The following is a 9,751-nucleotide window of genomic DNA, read 5'->3' on the forward strand; positions in this document are numbered from 1 at the left end:
CTCTCTCTCTCTCTCTCTCTCTCTCTCTCTCTCTCTCTCTCTCTCTCCCCACCCCTGCCGTGTCCCCGCTCTGAGAAGATCTTTTCTCTCACCCCCATAAATCCCTTGAGCTATATCTGATGCGTGGTGTGATCTCTGCAGCATATCTTGGCCCTGACCCACCAAGGTACTCCACCAAAAAACTCTAATGCCCATGAGCTTTCTTCCTGTTTAATTGTAACTTGGGATCTCAGTGTCTTATTGTGCACCCACTAAACCCTAGGAGTCAGAGCACCAGTGATACAGAAAAAAACAGCAGAAGCTATGAAGCACCTATTCTTGACTTGGTCCTGCACCACATAAACAGTTACATGGAGAATAGCTGCGGCTGTGACAATTCTGGTCATCTGTTGATGTCTGGACTCTCAGGCCCACTCTCTGTTTTTCTTTTTGCTGCTCGGGAGGGTAGAACAATGGCCTCTTTAGTCCTTGGTTAAGTGTCTTCTGTGTGCTATTGAAGGCTTGGTCCCCAGCTGCAGATGCTAAAGTATTAGCAAAGCCTAATAGATGGCCTTCCTATTATCAGGGGCATGCACTTGGAAGGACATTAGCTTTCTCTCTCTCTCTCTCTCTCTCTCTCTCTCTCTCTCTCTCTCTCCCTCTCCCTCTCTCCCTTTCTCCCTCTCTCCCTCCCTCCCTCCCTCCCTCCCTCCCTCTCTCTTCCTCTCTTTCTTTCTCTGTGTCTGGGAAATAAAGTGGACAGATAGGTCATTGGCCCCAAAGCAATGAAGTCAGTCCAAACCTTTGAGCCAGACAACCTTTTTCTCCTCATAAGCTGGTCATTGTGGATATTTTTGTTAAGGTAATAGGAAGTTGACATACACCCTCCAAACTGCCTTCCACAGGTGTTTTGACAACTGGTTTCTAATTATGATGTCAACCCCCTAGGTCCACAGGATTTCTTCTCCTCTCTGTCTCTCTCTGTGTGACATATCAGGCAGAACTTGAGCCTTATGTATGAGTCCACTGCTCCCCCCCCCTTCCCTTCGCTGGCCCTCCCTCCTCCCTCGTGTGTCTTCTGACTGGGAGCAGTAGCTCATTCCTGCCCTTTGTCAACTCCCCTTTGCCTCACTGAGGTCTGGCTGTACTCTGAGCTCTCCTAGGACTTTGTGGAAGTTCCCCACTTGAAATTTCTATCATCAAAACCCGCAGTTCCATTTCCCAGGCTAGCTCCATTTCCCAGGCTAGCTCCATTTCCCAGGCTAGCTCCATTTCCCAGGCTAGCTCCATTTCCCAGGCTAGCTCCATTTCCCAGGCTAGCTCCATTTCCCAGGCTAGCCGGTGACGGATGTGGCTGTCTTTCAATCCCTGCCATGCTGCTAATGACTGCTCTGGTTTCCTGCGGCACTGATGTTCCTCCAGCACACAGTTAGTGTTTGCTTGCTTACATATCTACACTGAGGGCTTAAAATCAACCTCTACCTTCTATGAAAGTAGAATCATTTTAGAATCCCACTCTAAGTATTTTGTTTTCAAAACCAGAAACAAAAGCTACTGTTTTGAAAAAGCTGTCTAGCAAACATTGCTTCTTTGCCTACTGGATGAATTGTTTCTAAAATATTTTCTCAGTGCATCACTACAACCTCATGACTCTGCCTTTATCAGAGGAGAAAACAAGGGCCCATGAAGTTAAGTAACAATGTCATATAGTTGGTGGGGAGTAAAGTTAGCGTTACACTTGCCTCTGTATGATTTACGGGTTTTCCATGACCTTAGTATGGCGTGCATGCGCATTTGTGAATCATTTTCAAGCACCATGTTCAAAGAAACTAGAGAGGAGCTGTAGTGGGTTGACCTGACTGCTTCCTCCGGAGTGGTTCCCCTCCCGCCATGAGAAGTCCATCACGAACTTAGGTGATGTCGTATGAATGTTCTCCTCATTCTAGCTAATCAGTAAAAGGCTAAAGCCTGTCTGGGGTCCCCAAAACTGTTTGTCCCAAAGAAAGTCCTAACATAAGATACTGAATGACCCTGCCCCCAGTTAACTGTGATTCTCGGTGAATAAAGATGCCAGCAGCCAATAGATGGGCAGAAGAGACATAGATGGGCTGCTGCCCTCTAAGGCAGTTTGTCCCCGAATAAAGGTTTTTCTGCCCATGGAGTGGTCTCATTTGGTGGTTTCACTGTGGTCGAATACACTACCTGGACAGTGCAATTATCCTCTAGCCCAGGAATCTTAAGGCGTTCGTACTGACTGATTTCGTGTCAGCTTGACACAAGCTGGAGTCAACAGTGAGGAACAAAACCTTAGTTGAGGAAATGCCTCCATGATATCCGGCTGTAAGGCATTTTCTCAATTAATGATCAGTGAGGGAGGGCCCAGCCCATGTGGGTGGTGCCATCCCTGGACTGGCAGTCCTGAGTACTATAAGAAAGCAGGTTGAGTCATCCATATGAAGCAAGCCAGTAAGAAGCACTCCCCCACAGCCTGTTCAGTGATGAACTGCAATGTGGACGTATTAGAATAAACCCTTCCTTCTCCAACTTGCTTTCTGTTCATGGTGTTTCATTACAGCAATGGAAACCCTAACTAAGACAGCGTTAAATTTCTTTTCTAAGTCATCTACAATCCTGCCTTGGCCACAGTGGCTTTGCTACAAGACTAGTCAATAGCCTGAGGTTTCCAAGAATCTTTTTATGCTGTCAGGTGTGAATACTGCCACATGTACTTGGGAGTGCAGATATTTCTGCCAGGCACTAATTTTCATTCTTTGGGATATGTATCCAGTGTGGAACCAATTGATTATGTAGTGTTTGGGGGCTCATTTTTCCTGAGTTGATATAACACACACACATGTATTCACCTCAGAAAAGGAGCCCCCCACAGAATAAGCTAACAATACACCAAAATCAGTTAGATGAGTCAGTCATTAATGTGTTTCCGATGTGTGACTGGGTGAGGAGTTACCCTCAGTTAGAACTACATGCTGAATAAACCCTTTCCTCCCCAACGTGCTCTCTGCTCATGGTATTTTGTTGCAGCCACAGAAACCCTCAGAAAGGCAAGGAGTTATAACTTGAAGCAGCAGGGTCATGGGAAAGCCCACCCCAGGATGGTGACTACTTCTAAAGCTGTTGACAGTAGGATAGCCCCTCTTCACAATTCTGCTGTGCATGGTCTGCCTTGGCAGGTGTTTTTCCTTTTCCTAATGTCAAGGAGGGGCTACTATTCTCTCAGACGTGTGACCTTTGCTTTACCTCCTAAGACTCATGAGCCCCACCCACTCCCCTAGAGGGAATGTTTTAATATAGAGGAAAATGCCATATAACACATGACACTTGTGTCTTTAGCCTTTAGGGTTTATTTTTAAGGCCCACTTCACAAGATGGAACCCATACCCTGCACTACTTGGGTGACCAAGAACCAGAAACCAGATAGCTCAGGAACCTAGAGTAAAACCACTACTGATAAAATAAATACGTTTAAAAAAATAAACAAAAACAATGATAAAACGACTCCTAATAATCAGTGCCTTGCTCAGCCATCATCAGAGAACCTTCCTTCTGCAGCAGATGGGAACAAACAGATAATAACCACAACCAGATATTACGCAGAGAGTGAGAGATGTTTGGAATACTCAGCCCTAAATAGGATGTTTCCATCAAATCCCTCTCCTCAGAGCTCAGGGAAACTCACAGGAAAACTGTAAGATCCAAAGGGGATGGAGAACACCAAGAAAACAGGATCCTTAGGCAAAGCTCATATAAACCCACAGAGGCTGAAGCAGCAAGCACAGGGCCTGCGTGAGTCTACACCAGGTCCTCAGTGGATATACTGTGGCTTCCAATTTAGTGTTTTAAGGGATTTCTGTATGGGAACAAGTGGGACTCTGATTCTTGTGCCTTCTCCTGGATTCCTATCCTTCTGTTGGTCTGCCTTATCCAACTTTGATATGATAGTTTTTATTATCATATTTTATTTTGTTATATCCTATTATTATTTCTTAGAAGCCTGTTCTTTTCTAAAGAGGTACAGAAAGGGAATGTAACCAGATGAGAGGGGGAGGGGAGAGAGGATGAGGAGAGAAGGGGAGGAGGGGGAGGGGAAGGGGAGGAGCTGAGAGGAGTAGAAGGAGGGGAATGGGAATCAGGATTAGTACATGAGAAAAGAATCTATTTTCAGTAAAGGGAAGGGAAAAGAAATATGCAATGGGTGTTGAGGAGATGTCTCTCCTGGTAAAGTGCTCATCATACAGGCATGAAGACCTGAGTTTGTATCCCCAGCACCCACATTAAAACACATGTACAATGGTGTGTCCTTGTCATCTTAGCACTGGGGAGGCAGGGATACAAAGATCCCTAGGATTTTCTGGGCCATCAGTCTAGCCAAACTTGTGAGTTCCAAGTTCGGAGAAAGAGTCTCCAAAAACAAGGTAGAGACTGATAAGAGAGCTATAGCTGTCACACACACTCATTTGCTCACCCTTGGCACATCAACATATGCACACAAGTATATTCACACACATATGTGTGTGCACACATACAAACCTGCAACATCAAACTTCATCTTGCTTTGTTCCCCTGTGTATAGCTATATCTGTGGTACAATTCTTAGAAGAACTACTGGGTTATAAAATAAGATGAATTGATAGTTTTTCCTTCTGTAAGTTTACATTGACTTGTATGCCTGCTAATAATACAGAAAGGGTTGGTTTCCTCACAGAATTACAAATGGAATATATTCACTGTTCATGGCAGATACAGAAAATAATCAAAAAGAATATTTTAATTCTACCACTACAGTACAAAATATAATTGCCTAAACTTAAAGAATTCTTGGGAAGAAAAGGATAGTAAGTTTTAAAACTGGATTGTTTATATTCCCAAGGCTGAGGAGATGGCTCAGTGAGAATTGTTTGGTTCAAAAATATGAAGATGTGAGTTTGAACTTCTGACATCACTTAAGCTGGGTTCGATGGTGTGCATATGTAATCTCCGTGCCAGACAGGCTTCCTGGTCAACCACTCTAAACAAAATGGTGAACCTCAAGTTCAGTGAAGAGACACTGTCCCCAAAACTAAGATAAACAGTCTAAAGATACTAAAAGTCAACCTCTGGCCTCTACACAAGCACACACAGGTGAATATACCTCTCACCCCCTCAATGCAATATAAAAAGATAGTTTATACCTCCATAAAGGTATTCATTTATTGGCATGTGTGTGTATACAGGTGTGCACGTACATGAGTATGTTGTGCATGTGTATGGAGGTCAAAGGTCAATCATGGCTCTCGCTTTCAGGAGTGAGTCACCTTGTTGTTGGGACACAGTCTCTGTCATTCTGCTCAGGGGAGGCTGTCAGGAGCCATCATAGGAGAAGCTAATAACAGGTGATCGTTCTGAGATGACTCCACCTTGGATTCCCACCTTGGGAAGCCATGGCAAGACCTTACTCTCGGCAAACACTCACCCTTGGCTCGTCTAACTGCTATTCTTCTTTCTGCTTACCTTCCATGATTCACTTGTCAACTCTCAGAACTTCAAACAAGGCCTCATAGCAACCCATCTTAGTAACCCTTCCTCCAGATCTTTAGATTTAGCCAACACCCTGCTAGATAGATGTTTTTAGAACCCCTGGTAATGGCAAGGCTTTGTGAGAACAACCTAGTTAGACCCCACAGCTGAAGCCAGCTTCCTCTACCTGCAATGCCCCCTTTCCCTTCCTACCCCTCCCCATATCCTGTTTTCAGAGTATATAACCTGTGTGAACAATAAAATCTTTGCCAGCTTGATCAGACTTCTTGACTTGCTGTGCCTTTTTATTTTCTCTCGAATCTCAGTCCTCTCCACAGGGTCTAAGGGTCCCACTGGATTGTCCAGCTGGACTGGACACAGATTTTCTCCAATAGGCAAGACCCAGGAGAAATTCATTTTAGGAATGAATCCTGCTGTTAATATGCTTTTCCTGTTATTATTAGACATATAACAATCACTAGGTTATATATTCTTTTGAGCACATCTCTGCAGAACAACAAAGATATACTATCTTGCAGTGATGTTATATAGACAAATAGATAAGAATGCTATAGAATGCTATAGAATTATTCAAATAATTTTAGGAAGAAAGTTTTTAGAGATGGTCTTAGTTGTTAAAAAGATGTAATAAAGTTAGAATCAGGAATAGAATCTGCCCACTCCTCAGAATAGTAAGTAAAGGCTACATAATAAGAAATACAATGAGCTTTCATAATCACACTGAAAAGGGAAATAGACTTGGGATAATATTGTGTTCAAGGAAAAACATTTAGGTCCAAGGATAAAATCACAGGTGTGCACTATGATAAGGCAAAGCCATGTAAAACCTGTCACTTTGAACTTTTAATGGGTATATTATAATGAAACACTGCTTTTGAACTTAATATCAACATTTCTGTACTCTCATTCTATGGAACATCTTATCTCTGAGGTAATTTTCTAAAGAATTTTTTGTCTAAGAAGGTATAAAAGATTTGAGGAGCTTTGCCCCATCGACTCACCCATCCACCCACCCATCCATCCATCCACCCACCCACCCACCCACCCATCCATCCACCCATCCATCCACCCACCCATCTATCCACCCATCAATCCATCCATCCAAATGTATATGTATGTTTGTGTGTAAGTATATGTGTACATTTGTAAGTGTGCATGAATACTTGTGGTGTTGATTGTGACAGACAGTTGGGCCCAGCTAGAGTGTGGTTATATGAATGTTTGAATGTATGCTTTTCCTGTTATTATTAAATATATAGCATATATATGTGTCTGTGCATATTTGCCTGTATAGAGCATCTTAATTCTTTTCCTTTCCTTCCTCTCTGGTTCACAAAGAGTTAACCAGTTTATCCAGGGAGGTTTCTGGTTGATTCACCAGAGAAAGGAGTGGAGTGCCAGCAACAAATCTTTTCACTTCTCCCCTGCTGTTTTATGAGGAAGTGCTAAACAGTTCTTGCCTCAGAGGAACTCAGACAGGCAGGTTAGCTACCACAGATAAGTGACTTAGACTTATTATACAGCAACTCTAAATACCTGGTAAAACCAAGTCTTACCCCCACTGATGCTCTTCCCCTCTCAAGAACCAAGAACAAGAAAGGAGGTGAAACACAGGGGCACTAGGCTTCTCACTGCTGGGTGAAGGCAAAATGCAGTCTTGGACAGGGGTCCCAGTCTATGTTTCTCCTGGTGAAAACATCCAGGGCTGGGGTGGAGGCTGTGGTTCTGACTCCCGTGCACCCAGACAGGTCCTGATGAGCCTGGGATTGGGGTAGAATCTGGTTTAGCTCTGGGTAGGTGAAAGGATTTCAAAGTGGCATCTACAGGAGACTTAGGAGCAGCTCTGTATGACAAATCCCCCCAACCCCAGATGGTCCTTGATGAAGGAGACATTCCTTGCTTTGTCCAAACTGTTTTATTCATGGTGGATGAGGACGCACACGTCTTACTCAGCTTGATCCAGGGATTAAATACCTTTTGCAGGAAGGAATGTCCAGAAAGGGAGGCTCATTGGCTAAACACTAGGAGCCTATCTTGTTACCTCATTAGCATGGAGAACTCCAGGTTCTATGCTAAGTAATCAGTTTTCATGGTCCTCTTAGCATGCCATGGTCATGTGTCATGGTCACATACTCCAGCACAAGAACCTGGTCAGGAACTAATTTGAACTCCTGCTATTCTCAATTATGAGATTTACCAGGGTCCTGAACTTGTTACTACCTACCAGTTCTTCTGTCTGATGGCACAGTCCACTGACTCACAGGTCTCTCACCGAATCTTGGGGTTTGCTGACTAGGCTAGGCTGGCTCACCAGCAAGCTCCAGAAACCTGTCTCTGCTTCCTCAGCACTGAGATTGCAGCATGGCTGTGCCATCGTGCCTTGATTTTTACATGGGAGCTAGGGATTACGAAAGAGCACTTTACTCAGTTATCTTCTTTTTTATATATGTAAATAATGTCAGAAATAATTAAACACTGTATTGTATATTCTCTTCCTAGGACTTTTACTTCAGTTTAGTAACATATAGTAACATATTCATGAGTTTAGGCTCACAATCATGTATGCAAAGCCATATTAAAATGATCTGTGCACTTAGGAACTTTTTTTCAATGAACAAGCCACAAATAACTAAACTTTTCAAATTGTTTATATCAATGGTTCAAAAGAGCACGGGTTATCATATGATTAAAACAAATTAATGATTGAGTAATTCTGAGTCACCAATAAAGCATCAGTGTCACATTAAGGAAAAAATAAAAAATAAAAGCATCTCTCCTGTCATCTGGAGCGAGTCCAGATTTTAATTGTGTGCTCCAGAGTCCCTGAGCCTCCCATCCTCCAAGTCTGTTGTATAAGTCTGTATCGTGCTGGCCTAAAGGCTAAACTGTGAATCCATCCTTGTGTCTGTCCCCTAACAAATGCTTTGCTTTGTCTTTATTGAACAGTACAGAAAGCATCACAGAAGGAAGGAATGGAATACTTTAAAGAAATCTTTAACAGTGTTACAAGGGATAAAGCCAGTGACTCCAGCTGATCCCAGCATACCCAGATAACAGCCAGTATCACAAACATGATTGTATCAACCAATCCTCACAAATGTCACATTCATCACTTCTGGTAGATTTTAGAAGGTTTCTTTCGACCTCTATGTTTGCTGCTTTCAGCAAATGATACACAGACATTATTTATGGGTCAGAGGCCTTGAGAGTGCATAACTTAAGATTACAACTACACATTAGCTTAGGTTATAAAACCTGATTTTGTGAAAATTTCAAGGCAAGTAAGATTGGTTGTTATGTGGTTCTCTTAAAGGTAAGTTACACAAACAGACTGAATAAACAATAGGATAGCAGTCTTAAGTGACTTCAAGGTTTGTCATTAACTTCAGTGTGAGGTCCAGCCAAAGTTCCAGTGCCCTGGAATGTAAGAGATATTTTTTGAATATTTTATTGCCACACTACAGCTCCCCATTTAAGTGTTTGCTTAAATAGAAAGCAATTTGGTTGTCTCAGTATGTCCACAGTTAATATATACTTGTGTAAAATGCAGTCACCAATCAGGATTGGCCCTGGATCAGTCCTGAAATAGAGGCTATTGCCAATCATTGATTAACTTAAGGATTTTCAATTCAACTTATATACATTGTAAGTCATGAAAGCACTGGCTTTCTATCAGAGCACATGACCATTCATACTTATTAGAAGTTTGTATGAATGCTAACCTGATCCATTATCTCTACAAAATACCTAGTACAGTTAGACAATAGATGAAAATACCTGTACTAGCTATTTTTACAGTTAGACCCACTTAATAGATTAAAAACACTGAGGCTTGGAGAGGTGTAATTTATTCAAAATCATACAACCAGGAAGTGTTTATCCGAATTTAATTCAGCCAGAGTTTAATCCAAACTTTTGATGCTGGTGTGGATGGTCCCCTATCCCTCCCTTACACACTGCACCTCCAGCAGTGTCCTGTAGGTTCCCCCTCGTGTATATTCTGTAATTCCCCCCTTCTTCATCAGAATCTTCCTCTGCTTATGGTTCCTTTTCTAAGTTCCATTACCTACCACACCTATGCACTCATGTCTCCAAGATTTATATCTAGACAATATAAATTTCAGCCTAATATTAAAGACATTGACCTGGGCCTTTTGTTTTATTTTTTAAAAAATTGCCCTATTCTGTAGACTAGGCTAGATTGGAACTCATTCTGAAGCCTAGATTGGTCTACAAC

The sequence above is a fragment of the Grammomys surdaster genome, unplaced genomic scaffold, assembly GCF_004785775.1.
Source record: "Grammomys surdaster isolate TR1022 unplaced genomic scaffold, NIH_TR_1.0 126391, whole genome shotgun sequence".
Taxonomy (NCBI): domain Eukaryota; kingdom Metazoa; phylum Chordata; class Mammalia; order Rodentia; family Muridae; genus Grammomys; species Grammomys surdaster.